Source organism: Hirsutella rhossiliensis (assembly GCF_020360975.1).
Source record: "Hirsutella rhossiliensis strain HR02 chromosome Unknown scaffold00002, whole genome shotgun sequence".
Classification (NCBI taxonomy): Eukaryota; Fungi; Ascomycota; class Sordariomycetes; order Hypocreales; family Ophiocordycipitaceae; genus Hirsutella; species Hirsutella rhossiliensis.
In genome coordinates this window covers 2,206,617-2,230,315 of record NW_025408668.1, presented here as the reverse complement: position 1 = coordinate 2,230,315, position 23,699 = coordinate 2,206,617, and positions in this window count along the sequence as shown.

Below are 23,699 nucleotides of genomic sequence, written 5' to 3'. Positions count from 1 at the left end.
GAGAAGTTTAGATAGGTTCCTAGAATTTAAAAATAGGTAGAAAATAACCCTAAAAATACTAGGATTAGAGAAGCATTTTCTAATAATGCTAAAGAATTTATATATAAAATAAAGCTCTATAACGAAAAAGAAGGAATTACCTTTAATTCTAGTCCTCCTAGGACGCCGGAATCTAACGATAGAATAGAAAGAATAAATCGTACTATATTAGAAAAAGTATAAGCTCTTTTATTTACTGCTAGGCTTCCTAAATATCTATAGGGAGAAGCTATTTTAATAGCTACCTATTTATATAATAGATTACTATATTTAGCGATAGGATTTAAAAGTCCTATAAAAAAGAGGGATAATATAATACTACCCTTCGAGACCTTAAATAAAATTAAGACTTTTAAAAGCCTTATATATTATAAGAATAAAGACCTTAAAGATAAGCTAGATAATAAAGCTTTAAGGAATAATAGTAGGCTATTTAGAAAATGCATATAAAATCTAGGATTTTACTAAGAGAAAGATTACTATCTTTAGAGATATTACTATACTAGAAAATAAATTTATAAAAAATCTAGAAATTTCTAGTAGTAATAATACCTTTGATTTTAATTCTATTCTAAATAAAGATAAGCTAGAAAGCTATATCCCTATAGAGGAAGCTACTAAAGAACCTAGAGATAAAAGTCCCTTGCCCTTTATAGAAGAAGAGTCTCTAAATAACGATCCTATTCCTACTACTAGTAAAATAGTAGTAGAATTACCTAAGCCGGAAGGGTTCGATTCTAACTATATCGAATACCCTAACGTTAATTTATTTCTAAACTACGATTTTATAAAGTTAATTCTAGCTAGTATAGAAAATTAGGATCTAAAAATTCTAAAGACCTATAAATAAGTAATAAATAGCCCTAAAGTAGTATTTTAAAAAGAAGCTATAATTAAGGAAATAATCTAGCTAATTAAATATAAAACTTAGGATTTTCCTACCTCCTAGGATAGGAGGCTATAAGAGGCCGCTAGGTCTATACTATTAAGAAGGATAGTTAAAATAATATAATAAAATATAAAGCCCGTTTCGTAATATAAGGATTTAAGCAGATCTATAGCTTAGATTTCCTAGATACCTTCTCGACTACGGCTAGACCTAAATCTATTAAAATTCTACTTATTTTAGCTATTATCTATAAATTCGAAGCTTTATAGATAGATATAATAAATGCCTTCGTATATACCGATATAGATAGCGAAGTATATATCGATCTTCCTATAGGCTACGAAGAATACGCTCTTAAAGAATATTATTTAAAATATAGATTAGCTTATAAAGCTGAAGAAATTAAATTAACTAAATTCCTAGACCTATATAAAACCGGTCAAATTAAAGCAAAGCTAAAGAAAGCATTATATAGCCTAAAACAAAGTCCTAAGCTCTAGTATAATTATTTAAAAATTATACTAAATAATCTCGGATTTCTTCTCTTTAATAGATAAGGAGTATTTATAAATAAGGACTATAGTATAGCCTTAGTAATTTACGTCGACGACCTTCTTATAGTAGGCCCTCTAAATCTATAATAGAAGAAAGATTATTTAAAGAATTATCTAAATTCCTAGATTTTACTATCTTAGAGATATAAAAGACTTCTTAGGTCTAAATATTATAATAAACCGAGAAAATAAAGAGCTATATATATCCTAAGAAAATTATACCTTAAATAAATTAAAGGAATTTAATAAAGAAGGTTTAGGAACTTTAAATTTACCCGCTATAGTAGGCTTTAAGCTTATAAAAGTAAAGGAATTACCTTCTAAGGAAGATATATTATAATTTTAGAAAGAAATAGGATCTCTATTATACTTAGCCTTACTTACTAGGCTAGATATCTTATATTCTATAATTTCCTAGGCTAGATTCGCGGCTTAGCCCGACTAGACGTATTTTAAAGCTTTAAATATAATTTAGAAATATTTAAATAAGTTCCCTAGCCTAAAGATTAAATATAATTATAATATCCCTTTTACCTATCTATATATAAAGGGTTTTACCGACTCTAGCTAGGCGTCGGATTTAACGGACGGAAAATCCTTTTCCGGTTACTATTTTTATATATATAATAATATAATAAGCTAGGCTTGCTCTAAGTAGAAAGCAGTTGCCCTTTCTACCTACGAAGTAGAGTATATTGGCCTTAGGGAGGTAAATAAAGAAGCTGTTTATTTAAATATGCTTTTTAAAAATATTACTAAGGATCTATCTATTAAGATTCTTAATACTATACCTCCTATTTTAACGGATAATACTACTGCTATTAAATTAGCAGAAAATCCGGAATTTTATAAAAGGTCTAAGTATATAAGATTAGCCTATTACTATACTAAAACTAGTATAAGAGAAGGGGAAATTAAAGTCTTTTATATTAAATTAGAAGATAATATAGCTAATAATTTTACGAAGGAATTAAGACCTAGATTACTCTATAAATTTAGAGACGGTCTATCCTTAATATAAGTTCCTAAGCAATTAAAAGGGGTTTTTAGATATTTCTTATGCTTTCTATATCTTTCCCTTACTAGGTTTTTCCTTTTTAGGTTTCCTAAAGAAATATTTACTAGGTTTTTATCTATTAAGAATTTCCTACTAATAATAAGTTTTACCTTATATAAGGTTATCCTATAAATAATTATTATAACTATAGATTTTTCCTACTATAGGTTTTTTCTATTAGTATATACCTAAGGATTTCTTTTTCCTAAGAAAGAATAGGTTTTTATATATCCTATTAAGGTATAAGAATAGTTTTCCTAAATTAGGTTTTTACCCTATATATATACTACTATAAATAAATTAGTAAAGAGTATATAAATCTACTCTTTAAGGGAGGCTATAAGGAACGGTGTTCCTACTATAAATAAAGCAGCTATAATATACTCTCCCGATTATATAAGCTAATAAGTAGTATATTAATTATAGATAAAATCCTATATTATAGAGTAAGAATCGCTCGTTAGTTTATATGTTATTATGCATTAAATAGGTTGCTAGGTATCGTATAATCGGGAATCGAAGGAATAGAGCTAGCTTAGAATACTAGCTAAGACCTCTTAAGAATACCGGCACGACTAACCTCCTTTAAACACGAATATTAGTAGAACTAAGACACTTCTAGATTTACTCGAGGTATCACGGAATTCCTTAGTCCTAGGGCTATATAGCAGCCTAAATCTAGTCCCGAAAGGTTCTTCCGTTTAGCTATAATTATCTATATAAGATAGTATGTCCGCTAGTAGATAGAGAGAGAATTATTAACTTTAACACCTCTTCTATATACTAATATATTACTAATAAATTCTATTAAAATTCCTACCTTATACTCCTTCTTCCCCTTTATTATATAGTTTTATATAATTCCTTAATTTCCTAAAATTCCGCTTTTACTTATATACCTTAAGAAGATATAACTATTATAATACCGCTAAGCGTATAATTAACTATTTCCTATATATTTTAATAACCTTACTTTCCTTAGTATAGGCGGCTCTTATTATAATATATAAGGTAAGCGTAGGGAATATATATACTTAAATTTATAGTATTAGCGCTATACCTTAACTAGTTATACTACTTACTTTTTCTATATACTAAATAGCTAGAGCTATATACTAGTTAGTTAGGGCCTAGTTATATAGCGTTTATAGTTACTTTTTATTTAAGTTATAGATTTTATAGAACGTTAGCGTTATTTTATCCTTAAGATAAATTTTATAGTCTTATTAGCTATATTTAAATAACCCTATCTTAAGTTCTTCTTTAAAGAGTTTATTATATTTCTAGTATTCTTAAGGGATATTCTTTATTTTATCTTATAGGGTTTATTCTTTCTTTTAAAAGCTAGTATCTCTTAACTTAAGCTCTTAGTTAGTTTATTTAAGGTCTTTCCTTAAAGTAATAATAACCCTTTAGATCTTTATATTATATCCTTTATTTTATTTATATTAAACACTAAGTTATATAGCTATATTAGTTAGTATATAGGTCTTATTAATGTCGCGAAGACCATTGCGCCACGCAGGCAAAAGTGGAACGCGCGCTCCGACAGGTGCGCTGCAATTAACACATATAACTAACAACCGCGTTTTCCGACAATTAATTAATATTATTATATTTACTAGTTTAGTTACTATTTTTATTTATATTATTAAGGCTTATAATAATTTATTTAAATAGTTATTTTTCTATCCTTTTTAATAGCTAAATTATTATAAAATTTTACTTTCTTTTAAATCTATTAGTCTTAAAAACTTATATTTTTATTTTAATATAGCTAGCTAGTTTTTTAGTTAATTAATAGGTTACTCTCCTATAGCTATAAAAGCCTTAATATAAGGTTATATTCTTTAATATCTATAATATTAAAGTTAACTTATTTATTAACCTTTATAATATAGTAGTTATATACCTAAGAAGCCTATTAGCTATAATACTAAAGTTAGTTTAAATCTAGCTAAGAGCACGATTAATTTTTAGTTAGACTAATAAACTACGCTAACCTACTTATTAATTAGCTAATTAGCGCTTTTAAAAGCCCTTATAAATATACTAGTAGTCTAGCCCCGCTATAAGTAGCCCGGCCCGGACCTTACCTACCTAAACCTAGCGATAAATTCGTAAAGACCTCCCTCTAACCTTAGTCCGGGCCCCCTAACTAAGAAAATAAAAACCTAGGGCCGATACTAGTAACTTAATAAGTATAGCGCGAAGCTAGTATAATAACTATCGCGAAGCGTGGCCTGATTTTATAGTTCTCGGAGATATCCCTTAGCACGAGGGACCTAGGAAGCTAAAAAAGAGGTTTTAAGGAAGGAGCTAAAAGAAGGTGCAGAGAGGAGGGTAGGGGTAAGAGGGGAAGTAGAAGTAGCGATAGCTTCCTATAGAGGTGGCGAAAGATAAGATAGATATGCCGGCAACGGCTAGAAAGGAGGGGAAAAACCGGCAAAAAGCTTAGTAGTCGAAAGGACATTAGTAGCTTCTTTAAGCAGGATCTTCTTTATTAATCGAGATACTAGACGGGTATAAAGAGGGGCGTTAGATAGAGGAAAGAAGGACAATTAAGGCAATATAACAATTACTCCCCTGCCGCAATTGCTGCTCCCGTAAGAATCAAATCTCTCTGCCCTGCCTGTCCGACCCCTTACTTTTAATTTTACCTTCGTGCATTTTTATGCACTTCTTATATCTCTCTTCGCGAGAGTTATAAGCCCGGGAGGAATAGAATTCCTATACCTTCCGGCTGCTATAAAAGGCATCTTCCTTGCATCCCTCGTAGCTCTCTTTTACCCCTCTTACTAGAAAAGCCGATTTTTAACCGACTTTTCTGCCCCCTCTTCTTCCGTAATAATAACGAAAACCGACTCCTCTGCCGTCCCTACGGTCTATAGGACGATTCTTATAGAGCCCTAAGATTAGGATAAGTAGGTAAAGGAGCTACGGGCTCGTATAGATAGAACTATCTATAATTTAGTCTTCTCTAATAAGTAGGACCCTCTTAAGCCCCCTCTTCGTCCTAGGGCAACGGAATTTATAGAGGGAGCTTCCCTCTTCTCCGAGCTAACCTCCGTATAGCAGAGAGCTTTTTCTATTGCTTTAGGCGACTACGAGAGTCACCGAAAGGAATACCTTTACGAGACGAAGCTGCTAACTGCTGCTCGTACGGCAATAACGGAATCCGTTAGTGCTATAAAGCTAATCTCTCTTCGAGAGGAAGAGACTCCTAGGCAGTAGCTTTTAAAGCTCGAGACCTCGATAGCTCCCTCGAGGGGCTATATAACTAACCGTATTAAGAAGACCTATACGGTATATCTAGGAGCCTTTTCTGCTAGGAACCTACTAGCTTCTTCGTAGCTAGCTAAGTAGGAAGAAATCCTCGAGGAAGCTAACTAATACTTCCTTATAGAAGCTCTTTCCGGCTAGTAGCTACGGGATATATCTCTGCTAATAAAGCCTATTAGTAACGGTTACTCGACTATCTTTCGAGAAGCTAGCTAGGAACTAGACGAAGAGGCTACTAGAGTATAATAGCAAGCAGTCTTATTCCTTCGTAGCTAGCACTCGACCTAGACGGCTCGACCTGCTGCCCCTATAGCTGCTACAGCCCCTATTACTACGGTTCCCGCTACTGCTGCTGCGGCTGTTGCCCCTCTAGCTCTACCTCCCTCGAGAGCCTTAACACCGTCTTTAACGGCTGCCCCGGTCCCGGCCCCGGCTTCGCATCTTACTCCGGGCCCGGCCCCGGCCCCGTTAGTTAGACCGGCCCGACTAGTCCCCTAATAGACCTTTTAGTCTATTAGTCGAAAAATCAGGGAACTAGTCGAAATCGAACCTCTTCGTTAAAATCAGCAATAAGGGGTAAAAAGGGGAGGTTTTTAAGCAGACCTTCCGGATTAGGACGAGGATTCCTCGAAGAAACGAAAGACTAGGCGAAACGGCTGCCTATCCTATAAATCCCTAGGCCATCGATTATTATAATACTAGCAGGTCTTCGAGGAAAACCGACCTAAAGGATTTAACCCTTTAAAGAAGCTATAAGAAACGATATAATAGTCTCTTAAGGAGGATCCCTCGTTATAGAAGAAAATAGACGAGATTTAGGTTGCTAAGAAATAGCAACTAACGCCGCTGCCCTTATTCGAGCCGCAAATTCAAGGAAAAATCGTTGGTATAGTAAATCCGGCATTTGTCTTCCCTACGGATTAGTAAGACTAACCGTTAGGACCCTCCGACTATCCCCTACGAAAATCAGCTATCCTCGACTCCGGTGCTTCCCTCGATATATATAATATACTCTTACGATTCCGGTCCTTTAAGAAGGCATAGAGGGAATACCTTATTGCTAGGGAATTAACCGTATAGATAGAGGGGTACGGAAGGGTGAATTTCACGATAAAATTACCTAACGGGACTATACGAATTCTTCGACGAAAAAGGGTAGCTTTTTGCCCTCGATTTTTAACGAGCCTAATTTCCTTCCGCCTTCTTCGAGAAGAAGGAATCTTCTAGGATATAACGTCTAAGCCTACGAGGCTAGTCTAGAAGAATTAGACTATTAGGCTTATCGAGGAGAAATTCGGTTAATTTATTCTCGAATTCCGACCTATCCTTAGGAAGGAATCTCTTAAGAAGTTAGCTTTCCCTATAAGGAGGAATAGGTCTACTATAAAGGACCCTCTTCCGGCAGCCTAAGGAGACGGCATTCTTTAGCACGCACGACTTAGTTACCCGGGCCCCCTAGCTTTGCATAAGCTAGGCTAATAATAGGGCGTACGAATAAGGGGCCTAAAGACCGTCGAATACGAATACTACGGCTAAGGGAAGACTAAGAGACGAATTTCTAGACGAACGCCTTTACGGCCGGACCAGCCGTATAAGGAAGTTTAGGTCGACTAGACCGACGTCTCTAGGGATTAGGAAAGCTTCGTTAGGGTAATATTAATTATAGACGCTTTTTTAGGGATAGTTTTCCCCTATTTCTTACGGACCTACCTAAGTAAGTATAACTAGTCTGCCCTCCGGGACTTCGTTAACTAGATAAAATCCTACTTTAGCTACGAGGTAAAGAAGATTCGGTCTAACGGAGAGCTATTTACGAAGGATATCTTAAATTAGCTTCGATAAAGGGGCATTTTACCCCTCCCGTTAGCACCGAATACCTAGGCCTAGAACGGAGGGGCAGAAAGATTAGGGGGTGCTATAATAGAAAGGGCCTATACGATAAGACTTACTATAAGGCTTCTATACGACCTTTAGAGGGAAGTCGTTAAGACCGCCTATTACCTTTAGAACTAGACCCCGAGGGACCTTAAGGACCCTAGGGGACTAAACTAAGGAATAGACTAGAAATCCCCCCTCGAGCTCTTTACGAAGAAGAGGGCCTCGCTAGCCTACCTTTATGCCTACGGCTATAAGGCATACGTAATAACTGCCGATATATAGCTAAAAAGGAAGAAGAAAAGAAAGCTTAATCTAAGAGCCTTTATTAGTTACCTTGTTTATTATAATTCTACGAATATCTTCCGGATCTAGATTCCTCTTCTATAGAAGGTTATTTCGACTAGGGATATAATTTTCGACGAATCTAGCTTCTTCGACGGAAAGAGGGATTAATAGCCCCTCTTACTCTCTTAACGTTAGCTAATTTAGAAGATTTAAATCCCCCCTTCCTAACAGTCTTAAGAAGAGGTGCTAGAAGAAGAAACGGAAGAAGAAACTAACGTCGAAGTAGTCGAGGACAACGCCGACTTCGAAGAAAAAGAGGAAGCTGCTAGATTAGATAATCTAGACGAAGAAGGAGACTATAGGAAAGTAGTAGAGCTAGAATACGCCTACCTCCCTACGCCTCCTCTTATAGAAAAAGAAGAAGATCTAGAAGCAGCTTTTTTAGTTAGTCTTCTTATCTCGACCCCTAAGGGGGTAGGAAAGGCACCTCTCTCGAAGGATTACCCGGCTGCCTTTTTGTCCTTACTTTAAGAAGTAAAGGAAGGTATAGGGCCCGATACGGATACTAAAGAAGACTAACTACTCCCCTATTTCGATCGTTTTTCCGACTTCTATCTAACGCCTATAGAAGACGGTTCCTACGGAGCATTTATAGCAGGCCGGCTCTTTAAGCTATAGCTATTAGCAAGGAAGGTATATAAAAGAGACCTCCTAGACCTACTAGTAAACTAAAAGCAGCTAGAAAAACACCCCTTTAGAGACTAGTTTTTCTAGGCCTAGAAAGACTACCTAGCCTTATACGAGGAAATAGGGTCTTTCGAAGAGGTCCTTAAGGAAAAGGTAAGAAGAAAACAGGTCCTTAGCTAAGTAGGTCTTTATCTATAAGACTAATAAACACGGCTTCCTTTAGAAGTGCAAAGCCCGGCTAGTTATCTACGGGAATTAATAGGAAAAAGGGGATCTACCTACTAGGGCAACCACCCTAGCAAGGATGTCTTTTCGGACCCTTATAGCTATAGCAGCAGAATTCGACCTCGAGCTCGATTAGATAGATATAGTTAACGCCTTTGTTAACTGCCCTCTCGAGGAAGAAGAAGTTATCTATATACGACTTCCTCTTAGTTTCTAATAGCTAGGAAAGGTTCTACGGCTTAGGAAAGCTCTATACGGACTACGAAGATCACCCCTTCTTTAGCAATAGCATTTAATAGGTTCCCTCAAAGCCCTAGGCTTTAAGAAAGTCCCTTAGGAACCGTGTATAGTATAGAAGGGTAAAATCACGGTCTTCTTTTACGTCGACGATATTATCTAGGCCTACCTAAAAGAGGAAGAAGTAACTACTAGGGAGGCTATAAAAGGCCTATAAGAAAGGTATAAGATAACTAAGCTAGGATAGCTAAAGTGGTTCCTAGGGATACGAATCCTTTAGAATAGGTCCTAATAGACTATCTAGCTTACCTAAGAAGCCTATATTAATAAGGTCGCTTATAAATTCCTCCTTAATTCCCTCGATAAGAAGCTTCCCTCTACGCCTATATTAGATAAAGAGCTTTTACCTAATCCGTCCTTTTAAGCTAGGGAGTAAGAGAAACACTAATATTAATAGAAGGTAGGCTCCCTGCTTTTTTCAGCTATTTCTACTAGACCGGATATCTCTTTTACGGTCTCCTAGCTAGCTAGGCATAACTAGAATCCTAGCCCTAGGCATTAAGAAGCAGTAGATAGAGCTATCCTTTATCTCTATTTAACGAGATTATATAGTCTACGCCTAAGAGGGCAGGGAAGGAAATTAGCTGCCGAAATCTTCCTTTATTCGAGCAATTCGTCCTTTATAGATAATTCCTTAGATAGAAAGAGCTTATAAGGGTATATTATATCCCTTTTTAGAGGAACTATTGCTTAGAGAGCTTCGAAGTAAGCTACCGTTACGACTTCTAGTACGGAGGCAGAGCTACTAGCTCTTTTAGAAGCGTTAAAAGAAGCGATTTTCCTTAGCCGGCTACTAATATCTCTACGACTGTAAATTCCGACCCTATTAGCTATAGAATACGATAATACGTAGACTATACGAATTCTTACGGAAAATAGTAAGTTATCGACCTAGCTACGGTATATCGATATTTACTAGTATTAGTTACGCTAAGAGGTCTAAAGGGGACTTATTTCCGTCCGTTAGGTTCTAACGGTATTAATAAAAGCCGACGGTCTTACGAAGCCCTTACCGAAGTAGAAGCTAGCTGTCTTTTTATAGCAAATTAGGCTAGAAAACGTTCGTAAGAAGCTGTCCTTAGAAGCCCGCCTTAAGAGTCTATAAGAGGAGCTAATAGCACGTAGGAGGAAGGAGACGTCTATAGCTAAAGAGAGGAATTAGGACTTATCCTAGAGGAGGGCCCCTAGCTTAATTAGGACTTATTCTTCTTAAAGGCCCCCTTTTTAGGGACTTATCCTTAGAGAAGCCCCCCTTTCTTATAGGACTTAATTTCCTCCTTAAGGCCCCTTTTCCTAAAGTAGGTCTAAAAGAGCCCGGGGCTAAAACCCGGATTTCTTAAGTAGGGGATAAGTATAGATTAAGACCTCCTCTATATACTTACCGGCCTAGGTATTTAGCTTTACCCTTTCTATAAGGGCAGGCTATAGCTAAGGGGGTGTGTCGCGAAGCGTAGCCTAATTTCGTAGTTCTCGGAGATATCCCTTAGCACGAGGGACCTAGGAAGCTAAAAAATAGGTTTTAAGGAAGGAGCTAAAAGAAGGTATAGAGAGGAGGGTAGGGGTAAGAGGGGAAGTAGAAGTAGCGATAGCTTCTTATAGAGGTGGCGAAAGATAAGACGGATATGCCGGCAACGGCTAGAAAGGAGGGGAAAAACCGGTAAAAAACTCGGTAGTCGAAAGGACATTAGTAGCTTCTTTAAGCAGGATCTTCTTTATTAATCGAGATGCTAGACGGGTATAAAGAGGGGCGTTAGATAGAGGAAAGAAGGATAATTAAGGCAATATAACAATTACTCCCCTACCGTAATTGCTGCTCCCGTAAGAATCAAATCTCTCTGCCCTGCCTGTCCGACCCCTTACTTCTAATTTTACCTTTGTGTATTTTTATGCACTTCTCGTATTTCTCTTCGCGAAAATAACCTAACTACTAGCCTAGCTAAAGGCCGGTATTAATAAAATTAGCCCGCTAAGCCTTATAACGGAAAAATAAGGTAGAGCTTAAGAAGATATCGTTATAAGATAAGGTTAAAGATAATTATATAATTAAATATTAACTAAAAACGCTCGTACTATTAATTAACGCTATATACCCTATATATATAAAGGAGTTACTTTCTAAGTTTACTTTATAGTAAGGCTAATATAATTCTAACTAACTATAATAATACCTAAGATAGCTAGCGTAAGATTCCTATATATTATAACCGCGACCTAGTATAAGGGCGGACTAGCTATAAAAAAAAGGGAGGGTTTTCCTTTAAGTACTTTAGTTTTTCCCTCTTATTTAATCTTAAAGTTCTAGATACTTCTAAATAGGTTACTAGTATAATCTTAATAGAAAAAAACTTATTTATTATAGCCTTAGATATTAATACTAAGGTAATTAATCTCTATATTAATAATTTCGTTATTATAGTTAAAGGCCTCTCCCTTAATATTTATAAGTTTATATAAATCTTTCTTATATCTTTATATAAGTTAGTAATAATTAATAACTTAAGGTAAAATATAATTACTTATTATACTATAATCTAAAAGTATATATATATAATATCCCGCGATTTAAATATTTAATATTATTTAATTACTATAGTTTACTATTACTCTTTAAATATAAGAAGCGCTACTAAAGCGGCCTAATCTAGAGGTTTATACTGCTATTTTAAGTAGCTCTAGTAACGAGGCATACTAGCTAGAAGTAGGGCCTTACTAAGTACTATCTACCTCTAAGCGCTATATACTACGCTAGCCTATAATCCCTTCGCTAAGGAGCTACTAATCCTAGCTTACTCCCTTAGCCTACCTCGTCTAAGGAGTCTAACTATAGCCGCCTAGGTAGAATACCGCGTTGCTAGCTAGCTAGTATAGCCGTTATCTACTATAAATAGCGGATACGCCCTTATTTAAATGCTTAATATTAGTAGTTATACCTTCCCGCTAAACCTACTTATAATTATATCGACCGCGATCGCTTAATACCCCCTTACGTACGCTCCCTTATAGTATTACCTTAACTTCTTTTAGCGTTTTACCGCTAAAGAGCGTAAGAGAGTCGTAAAGCTAGCGCTATTATTAATAGAGGAGTATACTAGAAACCGAAAGTAGCTATATATCGTTCGTTTCGTTAAGCTAAAGTACTTAGTTAAAATAAAGATTAACGTTACTAGTATTTTTAGAAAATAAACGCGGTATATCGTACTATCCCTATTAAGTATTCGGACTAAGGGCTAAACTTAACGATATAAGTACTATACTAATAATTAGATTAGTAACTAAAAGGCGATAATCTAAAACTAAGCTTATAAAACTATAATAAACTTCTTCTTCTTTATCTATAAAAATTATAAGGTTAAGTTATAGGGTATATTAAAAGAGTATATATATTAGTTTTAATAGCTTTATATAACTATTACTAGATAATATATAAACCGGAATAATAGTAAAGAGGTCTATAAGGTACCCTTAACGTACTACCTTATATTATATTTAGTTCCTAAGTTTACTAACGCGCTATTAGTATTACTATAACGTCTTAGTTCCTTAGTTTAGCCTCTAAGCGCCTAATATTAATAGTAAGCTAGTCCTAAACGTAGATAGCCTCTAGGTTATCTTAACCTTTAATATAGTATATAATACTAATACCTTTGCCCTTAAGCGCTATTATATCTAGCTAGCGGGCTACTATTAGATTCTATACTATACTAAGGCACGGCCTAGTAAGTTAGTAGATAGTTAGAGGAAGAATCTAAAGGATAGTTCTATTAAGGAGCTCTTTAGCTTAAAAGTTATTTAGTTAACTAACGGCGAGAAAGAGTTAAATAAGGCAATAAATAAAGTATCTTATTAGCTAGCTAAGCTACTTATATAAGAGACGACTAAGTATAGTCGTCCTAAAGCTCTCTACTATAAAGATATCTTTATAATAATTATCCGTTACCCTATTACTAAGAATTCTATCTTAGTTATAGCTATTAAGTTTATTAACTATAAAAGAGTAAATAATAAGCTTAAACTATATACCTTAGGCCGCTTTAGTTAATTAGCCTTATAGTATATACTAATTATTATAAGTTAGAACTATCTTTTTCTTTACCCTTACTAAGAAGCTAATATTTTACCTTATTATAGTTCTTATCGCCCTAGCGCTATATAACTATATATTTAATATATAAAGCTTAACGAATATATCCTATATATTTAAGATATAGGTCTAGGGCCTAACGTAATCTACGCTGCTTTAATAGAAGGAGTTAATACTTAAGGTATTAGTTTTTTAGTAGGTTTATAGTACTACCCTTTCCGCGGATAAAGCTATATTATACTCTAAGCTAAATTATAATATAAGTTAGTAGAGCCTTAATTTAGGATATAAGAAGCCTTAAACGCTAAGATTTACTTAAAGAGGCGCTATAAACGCTATTAATAGTATATTAAGCCCCGCCCTATAAACTAGCTAGCGAAAAAGGTCTTTTAAGATAAGCGGTAATACTAACTAGTTTAGCTCTCTAAGTAACGTACTAGATATAGTCTATAACTAAATAATACGCTATAACCCTAGGTTTACTACTTTCTATAGCGTATATCTAAATAAGATTACTTAGTTCGATATCTAAAATACCTTCTTAAAAGAAGAGAAGTAAAATAAACTATTTTAGATATTCGTATATATTAGCCTTACCCGCGACCCTTAGGCCGTTAGGGATATAGTGCCTAATAAAGTATAAGCTAATATACCGCTAGACCTAAAGATAGTAATATTAAAAGAGAAGCGAGCGACCCTTAAGTAAGGATAGTATTAAATCGACGGCTATAAGGATAAGGAGGATATCTAAAAACTTATAAATAAGATTAAGACTAAGTAGGTAGAGCGTAAGAGGAGGATCGTAAAAGGATATCGCGAGTATTACTTTTATTACTATCTAACCTAGGACGTTAAGGTATAAGCTTAAGGAGAGGTAAAAGAGGAATACGAGGAGCTAGCTATTAATCTTATTATACTTAAGCGCGCTAAACTAGCCGAGATTTTCTACTATTAGCCTAGGAGCTAGACCGAGAAGGAGATCTCTTAGTATAAAATTAAGGCTATTAACCTTATAGTAGCTTTATACGATAAGAAAGAGATAAGAAAGAATAGCTAGACCTAGCTAAGATATTACGACTATAGTTAGCGGGCTATAAGAGAGCTAGCTATATTTACGTAATAAGGCGGCTTAGAATAATAGTTAGGACGAGAGGTTACTTAAGCTTAGCTTACCTAAAGCGTACGTAAGCTAAGTAAGCCTTACATAAATAAATTACTACTTAGGAGCATAGCTTATAAGTAAGCTATAGTAAGCTATAAAGGGGATTATAGCTAGGACCGTAATCTAAGGATAGTCTCTATAAGTATATATAGCTACCTACTTTTACTCTTTTAGATAGATAGCTCTCTAGCTTTTAATATAGATCTTTATTACGATTCTATCTTTAATTTTAATTACCTAGTTATAGTCTACGTATTATAACTATAGTTAGCGGGCCGTAGGAGAGCCGGCTACGTTTACGTAATAAGGCAGCTCGGAATAATAGTTAGGACGAGAAGTTACTTAGGCTTAGCTTACCTAGAGCGTATATAAGCTAAGTAAGCCTTATATAGATAGATTACTATTTAGGAGTATAGCTTATAAGTAAGCTATAGTAAGCTATAAAGGGGATTACGGCTAGGACCGTAATCTAAGGATAGTCTCTATAGGTATATATAGCTACCTACTTTTACTCCTTTAAATAGATAGCTCTCTAGCTTTTAATATAGATCTTTATTACGATTCTATCTCTAATTCTAATTACTTAGTTATAGTCTATAGTCTACGACCTCCGACTTATTACTAATATAATATACTTATTATTACTTAGACCACGCCCTATTATATCTACTAATATAAACCCCTCGATAGGTTTATCCCTTAGGAATAATACCGGTCGTTATACGTTAAAAGCTCTTATTTAGTATAATACCGCGTTACTCTAAGCAATATCGTAACTATTAATATACCTATATAGTAAACTAGATTAACTAACTTTAGAGCTACTATATCGCTTTAGGATATAATACGCGAAATTATCGCCCTTTAATATAAGGTATAGTTACTTAGGAATAGAGGAGGCAATAGATAAGTTAGGGACCTTAGAGAAGTAGTTAAACTAAAATAGCTAGGACTATTCGATAGTACTTACGGCACGCTTCGAGACTTTCTTACCTAACTTAAGGCCTATTACCGGTTTTATCCTACTAAACTCTCGGACCTAGTTAAAAAGGTACTCTACGTAGGAAATTATTTATCTAGAATAGCACTCGCTTAGTTTAGACCTATTATAAGGGACTTTCTTAATAACTAACTAGCGCGACGAGATAACGAGATAGATAAAGTCTTTACTAGTTTCTAAGGATTTAAGGAAGCTATTATAAAGGTATTCGGAATAACTAATAAGGAATAAGAAGCTAAATAGAAACTTTAAGAACTCCGATAAAGGATCTTAGTATCGGATTATACTACGAAGTTCCGATAAGTTACCTTAAAGCTTAATTAGGATAACGAACCTCTTATATTATAATTCTACGATAGGCTTAAAGAAGAAGTTAAGGACGAGCTTTATAAGGAAAATCGACCTAATAACCTCTTAGACTATATTACTATAGTAGTACGAATCGACGATAGATAGTATACGCAACGCTAAGAAAAGAAATAAGGAAGAGGAAACTAAAACCCTTCTTATAAGAATAACTTTAACCGACGCGCTAACTATAAAAAGAAGCGCGAAACTCTTATTGCCTACGCCTATATAACTAACCTAAGTAGGATAGATCTAGATATAATATAGAAAAGTAAAGGAAAGTATTTTAACTATAGGAAACTTAGATATTACTCTAAAGAATATAAATAACCTCGTAAGAAGAAGAAAACCTACTAGGTACTAGCCTTAGAAGGTAAGAAATACCTAAACGCTACTAATAGATAGGAACTAAAGTATAAACTCCTTAGTTAGACTATATACTACGACGATAAGTATACGGTATACTTAAGCGATAAGAACGGTACCGGATAGTTCCTAAAGCCCTTAAAGAAGACCCTTATAATAATATAATAAAGGGATCCTAAAATATAGAAATAAGTTAAATTCGTAGAACTAAAATACCCCTATCTTAAAGGAGTCTCCTAAGATTAGATTAGGAAGAATAGTAAACGATTCTAGGAGGATATATAAAATAAAGATCGATAATAATAACGGGTAGTCTATAAGTAATATAATAAAGAAGATATAGACGTAGCCCTTATACTTATAAAACTTAGATAACTACCTAAAAAGGAATAATAAAGTATTAACGATATAAGCTTTAAAGAATAAGAAATACTTAGAGAAACGGAAGACGAGAACGAACTTATACTACTACCCTCGCTACTAAGGGAAAACGCTACGATTAGAGAATATGCTTTATACTTCGAAGAATTCGAAGAAATACTTAAAATTAAAACCTAATAAATACCTTAAATTCTTATAGAAAACTAATAAGCTATATTAATTCGGTATTAACTAGTACTACGCGGAAGAGACTACGCTATAGCTATTATTATAGTCGATACCTTTATAGCTCTATAATAAGAATAGTAACTATAAGGAGAATTTAGAGATAATTTATAAATACTACTTACTTATAAGTACTATAAGTATATTTTATAGATATTATATATCTACCTAGATTATATAATATACTTTTAGATAAAGGTATAATATAACGCCTTCTTAGTTAGATTTAAAGGATAAGTACTTTCGAAACCCTACTTAAGTATAGAACTAGACTACTAGAAAATCGATTAACGCTACCTAAACGACTAAGTTATATTATTAGAACCTAATTATAGCACGCTACTTAAATACCGCGATAATTACGGCTTATTAACGAGATATCTTTTAAAGATATATAAAATCTATAAACACGCTAAAATAGAAGAATAGTATAGCGCTACTCGCTCTAAGGCATCCGAACTATTAATCTTTTAAAGACTTACGTAATAAATTAAATATAATAAAGAAGATTATAATAAATACGTATACCCGAACTATAGAGTTTATAAATATAAAAAAGCATAAGTATAGTATAAACGATATAACGGTATACTAAAAGATTATTAGTAATACGTATAAAGGCTATAGGCTATATTCGACTAAGGAAGAATTAATACGAAAATACTACGCGAAAAATAGAAAGACGCTAAATAAAAACTTAACCTTTAGTACGAAAACGAATAAAATTATAAAGTATAGTATATAATTAACTACGAAGTAGTATAATATAAACGATATAACGTTAAGAAATAAGAAATCTTTAATTAGCTATAAGAAATTAGTCTCTTAAGCCCCGATATAATACTACGCGACGAAAATATAAAGAAACGATATTAATAATAAATCGAAGAAGAATACCTAAATAAAACGAATAAGGACTAGGTAAAAAACGAGGTACGCTATCTATAAAAGGGCTATAGACTAGCATAATATAATAAGATCTAAGGACCCTATATATAGTAACGGTAAGCTATAGCGACTAAATAGTATTAGATATTTAAATCGCGGGATATTACGTATATATACTTTTAGACTATAGCGTGATAGGCAATTACGTTTTACTTAGAGTCGTTAATCGTTACTAACTTATATAGAGATATAAGATAAATCTATATAAACTTATAAATATTAAAGGAGAGGCCTTTAACTATAATAACGGAATTATTAATATAGAGATTAATTACCTTAATATTAATATCTAGGGCTACGACGAATAAGTTAACTTTAATATTATAGATATTAAAGAACACGACCTTATATTAGGACTTCTATAGCTATAGGAGAGCAACCTACTAATTAACTAGAAAACTAGCTAGCTATATTAAAACGAAGACGTAAGTTTCTAAGACTAGTAGATTTAAAAGAAAGTAAAATTTTACGATAATTTAGCTACTAAATAAGATAAAAGGGATAACCGTTTAAGTAAATTATTATAGGCTTTAGCGATATAAACGAAAATAGTAACCGAACTAGTAGATATAATAAAATCGACTAATAAGACCTACGTACTAACTAATATAGCTATATAACCTAGTATCCGATATAAATAGAATAAAGGATATAATATAAAGATTTAAAGAGTTATTGCTACTCTAAGGAAAGACCTTAAATAAATTAATAAAGAGCTTAAGTTAAGAGAAACTAGCTCTTAAAAGAAAGAATAAAGCCTATAAGATAGAATAAAGAATATCCCCTAGGAATACCGGAAATATAATAAACTCTTTAAGGAAGAACTTAAGATAGGGTTACCTAAATATAGCTAATAGGACCACGAAATTTATCTTAAGGATAGAATAACGCTAACGTTTTATAAGATTTATAACCTAAACGAAAAGCAACTATAAACGCTATACGACTACCTTAACGAGAATCTATAAAAGGGATATATATAAACGTTAATATCTAAAGCAAGCTACCTAGTTATATTTATTTTAAAGAAAAACGGTAAGCTACGACTAGTTATCGACTATAGACGCTTAAACGATATTATAATAAAGGACCGAATACTATTACCGCTTATATCGGAACTATAAGATCGACTATATAGTAAAAAATAGTTTATAGCCCTTAACCTTAAAGGCGCCTATAACCTAATATATATAAAAAAGGGATATAAATAGATAATAGCCTTTAAAACGAAATTCGGACTATTTAAATATCTAGTAATGCTATTTAGACTTATAAATATACTAGCTACCTTTTAATAGATAATTAATAATATCCTACGCGAATACTTAGATATCTTTATAGTAGTATACTTAGATAATATCTTAATCTTCTTAGATACCCTAGAAGAATATAAGGAATATATCTATAAGGTACTCCGCGTACTTTAGAATATAAAGTTATTAGTTAAACTAAAGAAAAGTAAGTTCTATATATAGGAAGTAGACTTCCTTAGATATACGATCTTACTAAGAGAAATATAAATATAATAAGATAAGATTAACTTAGTTAAAGAATAGCTAACGCTAAAGAACGTTAAGAATATATAAAGTTTCCTAGGATTTATAAATTACTACCGATAATTTATTAAAGATTTCGGAAAGATTATAGTACTACTATATAACTTAACGAAGAAGGAAAAAGAATTTATATAGGACGATAAAGCTAATAAAGCTTTTAAATATATTAAAACTACGATTATATAAGAACTAGTCTTAACTACCTTTAATTTAAAACGATAAATCGAACTTAAAACCGATATATTAGACTTTACTCTAGGAGTATAAATCGGATAAAAAGATAATAAAGGAAGACTATAACTAATTACGTTTTACTTAAAGAAGCTATATAGCGTAGAACTTAATTACCTTATCTACGATAAAGAATTCCTCGTAATTATTTAAGCTTTTAAGGAATTTCGATACTACCTTCTTAGAAGTAAATATAAAGTTAAGGTCTATATAGACTATAAGAATATCTTATATTTTATAACGATATAATAGTTAAACGGACGATAGATCTGATAGGCCGAATACTTATTAAAATTAAACTATAAGATAATCTATAAAAAAGGAATAGAAAACGGTCGAGCTAATACCCTTAGTCGACGAAGTAACTACGATATAAAAGCACCTATAGCGAAAGGATAGCTCCTAGACATTAACGAAAACGGGAACTACTAGCAACGATAGCTAAATATAATATTTAAAGTATAACCCGATAACTCGACTTACTAAAAGATCCTAAAATAGATAAAAGAATATAAAGCACTAAACGGATATAATATAGGATATTTAGAAGTTCTAATATATAAAAATAAAATCTAGATACTACTAGAATTATAAGATAAAGTTATATAAGATATATATAAATATTTAATATATAAATACTAAGGAATCTAAAGAATAATAGACCGGATTAAACGATAATATAACTTCCTATAGCTTAAAGAAGTAGTATAATAAGTTACTAAAGAATATAAACTTTGCGTATAAAGTAAAGCTAAACGATATAAACTATACGGAGAATTATAACCGCTACTAGTACTAGAGAAACCATAGGATTTAATAGCTTTCGACTATATTATAAAGCTACTACGGTTAAAAGAACCTATAACTAACGTTAAGTATAATAGTATATTCGTTATTACTAATAGATTAACGAAGTATAAATACTTTTTACCGTATAAAGAAGTAAGTAATATAGAAGAGCTAGTATATATATTCCTATAAATAATTATTAGTAATTATAGACTACTAAACGAGATTATCTTTAATAAAGGAAGTATATTTATAGCTAAATTTTAGTAAGCTCTTATAGTATAATTAGGGACGAAATATGTTTAGTATAGCTTATTACCTATAAATAGATAGATAAATAGAACGACTTAACTAAACGCTTAAATAATATTTACGATACTATATTAGCTATAAATAAAACGATTAAGTTAAATAGCTACTAACGGCGTAACTAGCTTATAATAGCTTAGTTACGGAAATAACTAAGCTCTTACTAGTATACGCTAATTACGGATATAACCTAGAAGTATTTAAGGTTACTTAATAAGGACTATAAGCGGAACGAGCGATACTATAAGTAGATTAGCTATAAAAATTATATAAAGAAATATAATAAGAACTTTAATTCGTTAAAGAACGAATATCTACTTACTATAATCGGAAAAGATTATAAGGACTAATCTTTTAAGAGGGAGATATAGTCTACCTTATATAACGAAATATTAAAATAAAATAACTAAGTAATAAATTAGATCTTAAAAAACTTAGACTATTTAAGGTTAAGAAAACTATTTTAAAAGTTAACTACAAACTTTCGCTACTAATAATAATATAGATATACCCGATATTTTATATCTTATTATTAGAACTAGCGCTATAAAACGCTAAACTATAGGAAAAAATCGAAGTCGACGACGATTAAGAATATAAAGTAGAATAAATACTAGATATAAGAAAATAAGGTTAGTAATAAGAATACCTTATTAAGTAGAAGGGATATAGACTAAAGGAAAATACCTAGGAACTACTTAAGTACTTAACCTACTATAGTTCTCTACTTCGATAGTTCTACTAGTAAAATCTACCCTAGGTATCGTAAAATCGCCTAACGAACTAATAGCATTCTAATTAATTATATTAAATCTACCTATAGACTAAATATCGACTACCGCTTTAGATTCTTAGCGCTTAGCCTCGTTAAGGTTGTCTAAGGAATAAAGGCCCCGATAGACTATCTTAGTACCCTTTATCTTTAGCTAGCGCTTTTAACGGTAAAGCCGCGCTAAACGAGCTAAGGCTTCGTTTAGGTTAGCTTAAGCTTTTAATATTCACTCCTTAGCAATTTCTTCTTTTTTATTTAATCGATCGGACTCTAGATTTATTTAGGATACTAGGAAACACGTTAGCTATAAATAATAGGTAGGACAACGAAGTTACCTATAAGAGCTAATCGCTACGCCTAACGTATCGTAGGAACGACCCCGCTATATATATTCGGTATACTTAGAAGATTTCTCTAGTATTTTATAGCGGAAGCCGCGCGATAAATAGAAAGAATATAGTATAATATCGAAACTAAGACGATTAATAGACTTAGCTAAACGAATACGCTTAAGGGTCTTACGAGAACGATCCTTCGATACGCGACTAGATATACTATTAGTAGTATATCCTAAGGGATAGAAAGGACGAAACGGGGAATATATATACGCGCAATAAGGGTATATTTATATATAGCGGCTAAGGTAGTAGTAGGTCTTACGGATAAGACTAAAAGGAGGGGAGATATCGTATTACGACTATAGTTAGCGGGCCGTAAGAGAGCCGGCTACGTTTACGTAATAAGGCGGCTCGGAATAATAGTTAGGATAAGAAGTTACTTAGGCTTAGCTTACCTAGAGCGTACGTAAGCTAAGTAAGCCTTATATAGATAGATTACTATTTAGGAGTATAGCTTACGAGTAAGCTATAGTAAGCTACGAAGGGGATTATAGCTAGGACCGTGATCTAAGGATAGTCTCTACGGGTATATATAGCTACCTACTTTTACTCCTTTAAATAGATAGCTCTCTAGCTTTTAATATAGATCTTTATTACGATTCTATCTTTAATTTTAATTACCTAGTTATAGTCTACGGTCTACGACCTCTAACTTATTACTAACGTAATATACTTATTATTGCTTAGACCACGCCCTATTATATCTACTAATATAAACCCCTCGATAGGTTTATCCCTTAGGAATAACACCGGTCGTTATACTATAGTCTACGACCTTTAACTTATTACTAACGTAATATACTTATTACTACTTAGACTACGCCCTATTATATCTACTAATATAAACCCCTTAATAGGTTTATCCCTTAGGAATAATACCGGTCGTTATATATTAAAAGCTCTTATTTAGTATAATACCGCGTTACTTTAAGTAATATCGTAACTATTAATATACTTATATAGTAAGCTAGATTAACTAACTCTAGAGCTACTATATTGCCTTATAATATAATACGCGAGATTATTACCCTTTAATATAAGGTATAGTTACTTAAGAATAAAGGAGGCAATAGATAAGTTAAAGACCTTAGAGAAGTAGTTAAACTAAAATAGCTAGGACTATTCGACGGTACTTATAGCACGCTTTAAGACTTTCTTACTTAACTTAAGGCTTACTATTAGTTTTACCTTACTAAACTCTTAGACCTAATTAAAAAGGTACTTTATATAGGAAATTATTTATTTAGAACGGCACTTACTTAGTTTAGACCTATTATAAGGGATTTTCTCGATAACTAACTAGCGCGACGAGATAATAAGAGAGATAAAGTCTTTACTAGTTTCTAAGGATTTAAAGAAGCTATTATAAAGGTATTTAGAATAACTAACGAGGAATAAGAAGCTAAATAGAAACTTTAAGAGCTCTAATAAAGGATCTTAGTATTAGATTATACTATAAAGTTTTATTAAGTTACCTTAAAACTTAATTAGGACGACGAACCTCTTATATTATAATTCTATAATAGGCTTAAAGAAAAAGTTAAGGACGAGCTTTATAAGGAAAATCGACCTAATAACCTCTTAGACTATATTATTATAGTAGTATAAATCGACGATAAATAGTACGCGCGATACTAAGAAAAGAAATAAAGAAGAGGAAACTAAAACCCTTCTTATAAAAATAACTTTAACCGATACGCTAACTATAAAAAAAAGCATAAAACTCTTATTACCTACGCTTATATAACTAACCTAAGTAAGATAGATCTAAATATAATATAGAAAAGTAAAAGAAAGTATTTTAACTATAGAAAACTTAAATATTACTTTAAAGAATATAGATAACCTTATAAAGAGAAGAAAACCTATTAAGTATTAGCCTTAAAAGGTAAGAAATACCTAAACGCTACTAATAGATAGGAACTAAAGTATAAACTCCT